The sequence below is a fragment of the Sapajus apella genome, unplaced genomic scaffold (genome assembly GCF_009761245.1).
Source record: "Sapajus apella isolate SASKATOON/1434 unplaced genomic scaffold, GSC_monkey_1.0 scaffold9, whole genome shotgun sequence".
Taxonomy (NCBI): domain Eukaryota; kingdom Metazoa; phylum Chordata; class Mammalia; order Primates; family Cebidae; genus Sapajus; species Sapajus apella.
In genome coordinates, this window is record NW_022436949.1 from 34,150,716 (window position 1) to 34,163,205 (window position 12,490).

Genomic DNA, 12,490 nt, shown 5'->3' on the forward strand with positions numbered 1-12,490 from the left:
AGATAAAACTTCAATGATTATGTTATACAAGTATTTAGCTTGTAAGAAATTTTGACTTAAAAAAGTATTATTTACTAAGTCTTGAATCACTTTGAAGTGTTTTTCATAAAATGCTAGTAGTCATAAAACTTCAATACACAGTAATTAAAAATCATTTAATTTACCAATAATCTCAATATTAGCCAAAAATACTAAACTCCTTCTCTCTTTCTCTCTCTCTCTCTCTCACACACACACACACACACACACACACACACAAAACACACTCACATACACACACGTACAAACACAGAATGGTCAAATCTGTAAAGATATTAAGAATAGAGAGCCAGATTTTCTCTTTATTGAAGAAAGAATTTATAAATTTAAAGGGGTGAAAACTTGTGTGGTTGGATCAGAATTAGAAATAAGACAAATAACAAATACATATTTAATATGCAGATTTTTCATCACCTCTCTCCCTTTCTTAATGTACTGATGCTCCTTCCCCTGCATAGACATCCTCCCTTCCTTGTTTAAATTTCCCCATAATGCGCAGACCATTGTTTACAAGAAAGCCCTTTTTAAGCTGTTTAGGCTGGAACCTTCCAGCACAGAATGTTGTCATCCTGCTCAACTTCTAACACCCCATATCTGGCTGCACACACATTTGTAGGCTCCTCTTAGATTCTGATTTCCATGTTCAAATGCCATATCCTTTCTTACCCAGAACACTTTCTACACAGCCTGATCTCTGACAATATGCCCTCTGTTTTGTTTCCCCCTTCTTTGCATAGAGACACCTTCCTAATACACCTCATGTTGGCCTGTCCATCTCTTATAGAAACAAGCCTCACCCTGCTTTGGCTCTGGAATGGTGTCCTGGGTCACATCCCACTTATTACTTTCTCACACTATTTGAATCACAGCACTGAGAATCTGCCCCCATGGCACTCTTGTCATCTCTTCTAGAACACTATCTTCCCCATCCTTAACATAATGCTGCCTTGTTTGGCCCTACCTAGAAATAGAGTAGTTGAAGAAGAGAAAGGAATAAAAAGGAGGGGAAAGATGAAGTGATTGTTTAAAAGAAAAATGAAGAAAATGAAGAGCCCAATGTAATCCTGAAAGTCATCAATATTAGTGTTTATTTCAGGTTAGAACTTTTCAATGAAGTATCCTTATATCTTAAATGAAGAAGATGCATCCAATGTAGTTCTACAATATTCAGATCAGGGTTTCACATGGAAAAGAAATCTTTACTAATGAGGATCTAAAAAACTGTGATCAGGAAGATCAAGAAAATCATGTCACAGAAATATCTAAACATACAAGATCTGGCATAGACAAGAGAAGTATTTGGAACATGAATGTATGATGACCTGAGAATTAACCGGAATGCCATATGCAAAACTGCCATATTTATTCTGTGTGGTTTTGAAGGGATAACTGGGTAATGCATAAACTGAAAAACCTAAACTAGCCTTTCTAAATAAAAGAGTCATTAACAAATAAGAAAGGTTTAAAAAAAATATGGAGGTATGAGCACATGCTTCCAACATTTTCCTCACTGGATATGCCCTCCAACCTTACCTAACAAAAATATTTGATTAGCCCAAAAGTATGTGGAACACTGGAAAAATTAGATGTATGTTGATGATTCTAGAAGTGTCTATCTTCAAATTCAAATTAGTGAAAATTCTTTAAGATATTGTACCAATGGAGCAAGATGAATGGAAATCAGCAAGAATAAAAAACTTGAGTTCCTGAAACAGGTCCTCTGTGTCATGAGTATGAAAAATAAGTAATATTAACAGAACTCTACCAGTAACTTCTGAGAGAGGGAATAATAGCTCCACCGGACATGTGACTGCTGCATAATCACATCCACTTTGTTCAGTGTGACATGAAATAGAAAGCCTGCAGCATGATGTCCTTACTTGTCAGAGCTTTCCCTGATACCATTTCTGTATACTTCTTCAACCATGTGATTTTGGAAAACCCACTTACATTTTGTGAAAAAAAAAAAAAAAAAAAAATGGAAGTAACTATTGAATTGGGTAAATATTCTGAATTGGAACTTAAAGCTGTTGAAAGTTTATTTAACTAAAAACTGCCCAATTAAAACTCAAAACAGGATTCCATTTATTTTTCTTTTTCCAAATGCTCACATTTACCTTGACTTTTGAGCCCTTGTTAAAACTTTATTTCTATCTATTTGTTTGCTTGTTTTTATCTTTCTATGGCTAATAAATGTAATGAATAGGGAGATAAAATTAAAATAAGATGGAAGAGAAAGGGGAATAAAGAGAAGAAATGAGAAAAAAAATGTTTTTGTGAGGTTAGTATAGACATATAAGCCGAACACTTATGTATCTAAGTACTAGGAAAATACTACAAAGAATGTCCCAATGTGTGAAAAGATTTTAATGTGGTGTTAAAGGAAATGTGTAAGACTGAGTTAAAATGAGATGCCACACAGAGTCTTTATTTAGTGTGGTATCTGGGTCAGGACAGTTAGCCATATACAGCCCTTTCTTATGTCAGTGATTATAGGGTGTCAGCTGATGGAAGAAGTAAAAAGGAAAATATTTTAGTATCTATACTAGAAGTTATGAAATGTAAGGAGAGAGAAATATATGGTATAGACCTGACATAACACTTTATCTAAAAACTTCTAAAGGTATGAGTTGTTAAAAAAATAAATAATGAATTATAGAATTAAAATCAATCTATTTATAGCTGGAAAGAGCCAATATGCCTTATGTATTTTGTAATTTTGCACAAGCCAAGCTAACAAATTTATTTTGATTGGATTTCAAATAAAAAACCAATTGTGTACATTTTAAAAACAATTCTGATATTTCATGAGCTATAATTCCCAAGAACATACTTTACCTAATTAAATATTCTTTAAGAAAATTTGTGATGGATGTAACACCTTAAAATCTATTAACATGATATTTCAGATCCTCTCAACACACATTCAAAGCTAAAATGTTTAAAAGTAGCATCTTATAACATAGCTGGATTAGAGCTCTTTGACAGGATACCTTTTAAAACAGCTGTTTTTCAAAGTCTACTAATAGGCTCAGTTGTAAGATATACAGCTGAAAATAATACTTAGCAAAGGGAGAGTCTTTTACAAACTGTAACTGCTAATGAAAGAATAGTTGACATAGGTTTTACATTAATAATACCATTTGTGTTTAGCTTGAAATCCATTATGCATTGCTCACATTCTTTGATAAAGAAGTTTGACTTCCAATAACTGAGTCTCTTCTGTCATCTCTTTGAGATAGTTAAATTGAAGAGCGGGTAATTTCCTCAGTGGGTGTCTTTACATGAGACCTTAAAAACTCAGTACCTGTATTTATCCAAAAAGATGAGATTTGGATTTAAAAAGTACATGAATCGTGTTGCTATGCTGAAATGTGTATAAAGCCACATTAAATTTATAGTAGTGACTTTAAACTAAATGCAACAATGATTGTTTTTTGGTCTTAAAGTGGCAGAAATGTTAACGGGGCACTGTGATATTGTGTAAGCATCACCTTGAATACCTGTCACAATCACTGGCACAGCATACACAGTGTCCTCAAGAATAAAAAAAGATGTTAGCTTGATTTAGTTTTTATAATAATATATTAATCATAAACAATTTTGTATTCTACTCTACAGGAACTACAAGCATAAAGGGAATATATTTAGTATGACAAATATTTTTTACAGAAGCAAAAGGTATTCGTAAAACACTAGGTAATGAAGAAAATAAAGTATGCTTTTTGGCTTTCTTAATAATGCTAGGATGTTAGGAATTCAATATGATTACACGGAGAAGTTGGAGGGTCAGTATTAGAATTAAAATATAAGGGAAATATATTAGTGATTCTGATAGCACAACACAACAAATTTAAGGGAAAATTTAAGGTAAGAATGCATTTATAAACATTTCAGATTTTAGTGAGTTTCAGAAAATAACATGGTACATAGTCATTTGCACTAATATAAAGTAAATAGAAAAACTAATAGAATATGAATAAAACATGCAAAGCCTTACAATAATGTACTTTTTACAAATAAGTAGCATATATTTTCTATTCAGTGTGTGCCTGGTATTTGTGTACAAAAACAAAAAACAAAAACAAAAACTCGTATTTTAAATTAGTAAATTTTATTTTTTTTGGATTGAAATACACACATTAGAAACTACTAATTATTCCCTATTTTGCAAATGTCATGCAATTACCCAAACTTTGGTTAATAGGTGGTTGTGGTAATGATGAGTGAGAAACAAAAGATCTCATTCTTCCTTGTATGAAAGTAAATGTAACTCTTTGAACGTATGAGTCTTAAGAACTTATGTGTTAATAAGTCCTTTCAATTATTACTTTTTGCATTCCAAAACAAAACTATTGTCTAAGATATTTTTAGCCTATTTGAGTGATTTCCTTTATTCAAAATCATTTTGTTCTATTGAGGCCAAATGGGTACATTTATAAGGTGAAGATCTGATTGTAAGGTGCCATCTGTTACTCTACATAATAGTCTTTTTGTTTGATGTGCTGTATAAGGATTAGACCCTCAAACTTGACCTCATCAGCGTCATGATACAGATAATAGATCTAGTTAGTACCAACATAACTCATTCATATTCTATTGTGAAACACATTGGAGTCTCAACTCATATTTGATTACATTTCCATTAATCATTATTAAAGATTCCTCTGTGCAAATGAAATGGCATTTAGTTCATTTAACATATAATTGAGTTCTAATTGAGCAGCAACTGTTTCATAGAATTGTTAAGTACTTTTTGAATGTAAAATAACACAGGTACCAATTTTGTCAGTAAAGTTTTATGTACCAAATTTTTCCCATTAATGTCAATTTCCACATACTGCACCAATAGTTGTTAGTTCATCTTGCCCATCACTGGCCTCATGCCTCACTCAGTTATGTGGTATCATATGCTTAATGAAATAAGTTACACCTTTAGATATCTTTTTAAAATGAAATATTTTCAGTTTTATATGGAGAGATACATGTTCTTATTATGAAAAGGAAGTAAGCATGTACTCTTCTGTTAGGTAAAACTCAATATTTGAGAGGATGCTATCTGTAGTTTATGAGCAATTCCTTCAAACAGAAGGAAAGTATCTTATTTACCCTAATCAAAATTATAAATCAGGGCCAGGTATGGTGGCCCAGACTTACAATCCCACCCCTTCAGGAAGCCCAAACACGAGGATCACTTGAGGCCAGGAGTCAAGACTAGCTTGGCCAACATGATGAAACCGTATCTCTACAAATAATAAAAAAAAAATTAGCCTGGCATGGTAGAACATGCCTGTACTCTCAGCTGCTTGGGAGGCTGAGGCATGAGAATTTATTGAACCCAGGGGGCGGAGGCTGCAGTGAGCCAAGATTGTACCATGGCACTGCAGCCTGGAGCAAGACCCTGTCTTAAAAAAAGAGAAAACCTTAATCAAATGTTTTCTTCTTTTTTGCTATTTATCCCCAATTTGAGAATGAAATCCCCTATGCAAACCATTCTTTGTTCATTTTTACATTCATACTCTATAAATTTAAGACCTAGTTTTCTTTTTCTTAATTTTTAATATCATTTGATCCTCATTATTAATGGATTCCATGCAAATTTGCCCACTGGATAAAATTTATTTGTCACCTAAAAATTAATACTAGCAGTTCTTGTATGGACATTTGTGGGCAAGTGGTGAATGGCAAAAGTTTGATTCATATTGTGTGCAGGTCACAGCTAAAATTAAGCCACAGCTCTGTTGGTTTCAACTCTATGCTGTAAAGAGATGGCCCTTTCGTGGTCTAATTGGTTCCATATTTTTCACAGCTTTGTCCTTTTTGTTGGCGATTTCACTATTTAAATGTCTCCTAAAGATAATGCTGAAGTGCTGTTTCGTTTTTCTAAGGGAAAAAATGCTGATATGTCTTAGGAAGAAAATATGTGAGTTAGCCAACTTTGTTCAGGTGTAAGGTATATAGTGCTGCTGGCTGTGAGCTCATGTAATTGAATCTGTATTTTAACATAGATTAAATAACTTGTCTTTAAATAGAAATACGCATGAAACTAGGCTATGTGTTGATTGCTTGGTAAAAATGTTGTGACCAGAGAATCACAGAAATCTAAGCTTTTATCTCTTCCAGGAGTAAGGGTTCAGTATTTGTTAATTCAGTGTTGTTTGTGAATTTATAGACCATAGCACCTGCATATAATGAAATATGCCTATAATGGAAAATCAGTCTAGCATGTGAGAGTAGCTAGAAGAATTTGGGAAATAATACTTTTGTTAATCTTAATATTTCTAATTCTCAAAAAGCTGACTTATAAATTTATTTATATGAGACACCTAATGTAATCAAACTCATATAAGCAGAGAGTACATTGGTGGTTTCCAGGAACTGAGAGAAAGAAATGGAGAGCTGTTGTTCAATGGGTATGAAGTTTCTTTTATGCAAGATGAAAAAGTACTAGAGATCTTCCATACAACATAGTATCTAAAGTTAACAATGCTGTATTGCGAACTTAAATAATTTGTCAAATGTAGATCACATGTTGTGTTCTTAACACACACACACATACACACACACACACACACACACACAGAGACACACACACTCTAAAAGCAGAACCACAACAGCAATCAAGAAAACAAGCCTGAGGGAACTTTTGGAGGTGATGGATATGTTTATATCCTTGACTGTGGTGATGATTTCATGGGTGTATGCATGTGTCCAAACTCATCAAGTTGTACACATTAAATATATGCAGATTTTTGGTATATCTATTATGCCTCAATGAAGCTATTAAAATCACTAATCAAGGCAGAGAATATTTCAATATTTTTTAAAATAAAAATTCATGCAACAAAGCTGTGTTGATCAACAATAAAAATTTAAAAAATGAAATCTAACTCTGCAAAAAACTAAAGAAAATAAAACTGTTTTCAAGTTAATTTCAGCATTTCCTGTATCAGTCTCAATTTCTTGACTGCTCACTACAAGATATAATAATTTGTGTGTACATTTGACCCTCTGTATCTATGGTTTCTGCATCCCTGAGTTCAACCAACCACTGAGCAAAAATATTTTTTAAAAAACACAAAAAATACCAGCACAGTAAAAAATACAGATAAAAAATACAGTATGCTATTTACATGCATTTATATTGTAGTAGGTATTATAAGTAATCTAAAGATGATTTAACATATATGGGAGAATTTATATAGGCTATATGCAAATACTGTGTCATTTTATATAAGGAATTTGAGCATCCATGGGTCTTAGGAGTCCTGAGTCCTGAAACCAATCTCCTAGGGATACCAAGGGAGGACTGTACATTGTTCTAACATTTGCCTTCTTTTCCTTATTAACTATTCTCAGCTGTACCATATCTATTATGGACATATGAATGTGAATTCATTTATTGTAAGCATTTTTTCTGTAAATTGATGCATAATATTTTTTTAGTGATTTTGATTTTGTAAATACCTAAATATGAAGCTAATTAGCATTTTAGGATCATATTTGCTTTCAAAATGCAAAGTCATCATTTTTGAGTTATTCATAGTGTCATGTACAATTTGGTTCTTTTTATTTTCACTTCAGCAATTGTTAATCATGTTTTATCTTAACTTACTTTGTTTTTTGTTCATGACTCTTCCACAACATTCTGTCATCGTTGTCTTATATTTTCTAGTTACGATCTTTCTCATTGCAGCACAAATGCACTTGTGTTTCACTACAGAACTTTCTGCTTCTTATTTTTTCTCTATTTTACATACTTTCGTATTTTTAGAGAATTTCCTTTAGTGCTACTCCCCTTTGACATTAGTTTGTATTGAAAATCATAGTTTTAATTTCCCAGATATTTATAGTCTCTATTTTGTTTTCACGACATTCTCTCTTTATGTTTTTGTATGTAGTATCACCTCCAATATCACTGAAAAAATCAATTAGTAATTTCTTAAATATTATCTATTGTGCCTTGATTTACTTCTTTTATCCTTAAGTCTTGAAATATATTTGTCTCCCTCTTTTCTTCCTAGTTGCTGATTTTCTTCATATAAATGTTGATCTGTTACTATCTGTTCATGTTTTAAGAAATAATTGGGTAGCTACTTCTTCCAAGAAGGATTTTTTATGAAATTCACCCTCCTGCTATAAACAACTGGAACTCTCCCCTCCAAAAATGTAAAACAATTTATTTTAAGACAATGAACATTAGGTAGCACATATGATACCTGAGAGAAGAAAAACAGAGTAAGTTCAAAGTCATGCCCAGGCTTCAGAACAAGTAGGGAGAACCTAAGAGGTACAGTGTTCTGCTTAAATGTACAGATAAGGGCATTAAGTTCAGGAAGGCAAAGATGGCTAGACTGCTGGGCGGGTACTAAGAAGAGGAAGCTTATACAGAGAGTGACAGCTCAGGAATGAGCTTAGGCATTCTCTTGAATCCAGCTAAGCAGTGATGTATGCCTATGTAAGGAATCTCCCCCAGATAATGGAAAGACACTCCTTGAAGCACACAGCAAACTTACTGAAGCTTCCACAGGGCTAGAAATCATTTTGTGTGTCCACCAGCTAGGATGGAGAAACATTCTAATAATTGGCAGGACATGAGAAACAATTGAGGAAAGTCATGCTGTAGAAGAGGGGCTGTATTTGTACCAAATAAAGAAAGGCTGTTTTAAACATGTTAGAAGGTTGGAAAATGATATTTCATGGAAAAACAAAGCCTGAAGTAGGCTTCAGATAAAATACTATTTCTAGAGATAAGGAGAAATATTCCAAAATATAAATGGTGTAAATTTATTAAGAAAACATGACAATCTCAAGGGAATGTATTATCTTCGCAGGTCCACAAGGGGGCGTAGTTTCAAAGGTAGGAACTTCCCAGCTCCATACCTCCACCCACGTTTCCATCCAGGGATTTAGAGGTCTTTGACAGTGGCTCGCGTGGGAAAATAATCACAGATCAATCACTCCAGCGGAAGTTTAAAGGAACTGTTTTCATAGGATGGGAAAATTGATGGGGTGGGAATTTCTCCCAGGTTAAAAGTCTCCATCCCCCAAATCTGGGCGGACTACATGTCTGAATCCCCTCTCATGACCTCATATATAGAATATAGGGAGAGTTGTTCCCTCTATTTATTATTTCTCCTTTTTCTCTCTCTCTGTCTAAATAAATCACTTTCTGCATAACTCTTTGGGGTCCGATATTTACTTAGGAGTGCACCTTGCCCAGCAGGGTCCTCTCTCCCATTCTTGGGTGAGTGAGGGACCAAGAGCCTGGAAGAACACATCCCAGGAGGCAGCTGAGCCTCCCCTGAGCCCCAGAACTGGAACCTGGTCACAATCTTAAATGTGTATGTTCCTAACCACAGAGCATCGGCATATATGAAGTAAATACAAATATGAAGTCAAAACTGAAAAGAAAAATGGATCCTGATTTTTGTCAAGTGACTTAACTTCACATTATAGTATATATTTATTTATTATATATTTCTCCAGTCTCAGCTCCAAGTGCAAGGTTTTATCTTCTTTTTTCTCCAAACCTATCTGTGGAAAAATAAATAAAATGGCTCTTTGAAAGAAATTTTGCCACCCCCCAAATGAGCCATTTTATGTTTGTCCCATCTTTACTTGCTTGAAATCTTCCTATAGCACTGTAAGTCTTTAGCACCATTCTAAACTGTTTTTACATTTTCAAGGATGATTTTAAATTCCTAAAATTTACCTTTTCCCAAATATGTATCTCAGGATTTTTGAGACTTGGGAATTTTGGGTTTCTAAAGCACAGAAAGGCTTTTATCTCACATGTTGAGATACCGTAAGAACCATAGGCTGAGGTACTTTTCTCTGAATTATCAGTTACCACCTTTCCATCTGCTTTCTATCTTCCAAAAGTGTATTGTTATCTCCCCTCTACTAATTGTCCTAGTTTTATAAATGTGCTTGGTTTAAATCGCCAATGTTCTTTTGAAATAAATTTCATGTGGTCTCTTAAAAAGGAGGAGTTTAATGTGTGTAGTGAGGTAGCTATGATAATTCCAAACATTGCAATGTTTAATGTATTTTATGTGATTTTTGTGTTTTTTCTTATTTATTTATAAACATTTATTTTTTAATTGACAAAATTATATAGATATATATATACACACACCATGTGCACCATGTTTTCTAGTGTGTTTACATTATGAAATTGTTACATATAGCCAATTAACGTATTCATTACCTCATGTACTTATCATTTTTTGGAAGTGAGAACACTTAAAATCTCTTTCTTAACAATTTTCAAGAATTCAAGACATTGTTATCAACCACAGACCCATGTTGTACAATGTATCTCTTGAACTTATTCCTTTTAGCTAACTGAAATTTTTGTCCTTTGATTGACATCTCACCAACACCCATCTGCGCCCCCCCCATTCCCAGCCCTTGGGCACCATTAATCTATTATTTACTTCTATGAGTTTGACATATTTGGATTCCAAATATAAATGAGATCATGTTGTCTTTGTCTTTCTGTGCCTGGTTTATTTTACTTAACATAATGTCTTTAAGATTCACTACGTATCACAAAGTATAAGATTTCCTTTTTTAAAAAAAGATTGAATCATATTCAGTTGATTAAATATACCACATTTTATTTATTCATTTATTAACGAACAATAATGTTGATTCTATATCATAGCTAATGTGAATTATGTTGCAATTAACATGGGAGTGCAAATATTTTTTGATATGTTGATACCATTTTCTTTGGATATATAACTAGTAGTGGGGCAGTATAATCTGATAGTCCTATTTTAAAATTAAAAGAAAAGAAAAAAATTCCATTCTGTTTTTCATTATGTCTATAATAATTTACATTCCCACCAACAGTACACAGCGGGGCTTTTTTCCTCGTACCTTTGCCAATGTTTCTTATCTCTTGACATTTTGATCCTAAAGAGTTTGAGGTGATATCACATAGTTGTTTTGATTGCATTAACAATTGATGATTAACAATATTGAGCACCATTTTATATACTTGGTGGCCCTTTTTGTATTTTCTGGAGAAATATCTCTTTAGATTCTTTGCCCATTTTTTAATTAGGTACTTGTCTTTCTGAGTTGTATGAATTCTTTATAAATTTTAGGTATTAATCCTTTTTCAGATACATGGTTTGCAAATGTTTTCCAAATCCCTGGCTTCCGTTTTATTTTGTTGTTTCCTTTGCTCTGAAGAAGATTTTTAGTTTGATGTTTTATTTTTATAATGTTGCTTATTAGTATGGTTTGGCTGTGTCCCCACCCAAATCCCATCTTGAATTTTAGCTCCCATAATCCCCACACATCATGGGATGGACCATGTGGGAGGTAATTGAATCATGGGGGAGGTTACCCCCATGATGTTTTCATGATAGTGAATGAGTTCACACGAGATCTGATATTTTTTAAGGGGCTTTTCCCCAATTTTTCAGCACTTCTTTTTCCTGCTGCCAAGTGAAGGAGGACATGTTGCTTTCCCTTCTGCCATGATTGTATATTTCTTGAGGTCTCCCCCGCCCTGTGCAACTTTGAGTCAATCAAACCTCTTTCCATTATAGATTACCCAGTTATGTATATTTCTTCATAGCAGTGTGAGAATGGACTAATATGCATATGTAGCCTGAGCTTTACCAAAAAAAAGAAAAAAAATCAAATCATTTCCAAGGCTACTGACAGGAATTTTTCTCTGTGTTCTCTTCTAAATATTTTATGGTTTCAGGTGTTACATTTAGGTCTTTTGTACATTTTAACTTTTTTTGTGTTTAGTATAATAAATGGATCCAGTCTCACTAGTTTGCATGTGGAAATGCAGTTTTCCCAGCACGATGTATTGAAAAGACTATTTTTTACCCATTGTGACATCTTATTGCCCTTGTCAAAAGTTAGTTGATCATGTAAGTTTGGACTTATTTCTGTGCTTTCTATTATATTCTACTGGTCTATGTGTTTGTGAGGAAAATAGATTATTGGAAATCAAATTTGAGCAACCATTAAATTTGTTTTCTTTTTTAAAAAATTTATTTATTATACTTTAACTTCTGGGGTACATGTGCACATCATGTATGTTTGTTACATAGGTATACATGGGCCATGGTAGTGGTGTGCTGCATCCATTACCCAATCATCTACATTAGGTATTCCTCCTAATCCTATCCCTCTCCAATACCCCCACCACCTGCTATTCTTCCCCTAGCTCCCCCAACCCCCTGGCCCCTGTGTGCGATGGTCCCCTCCCTGCATCCCATGTGTTCTTATTGTTCAACACTCACTTATGAGTGAGAACATGTGGCATTTTGTTTTCTGTTCTTGTGTCAGTTTGCTGAGAATGATGGTTTCCAGTTTCATCCATGTCCCTGCATAGGACATGAACACAACCTTTTTATGGCTGCATAGTATTCCATGGTGTATATCTGCTACATTTTCTTTAACCAGTCTATCA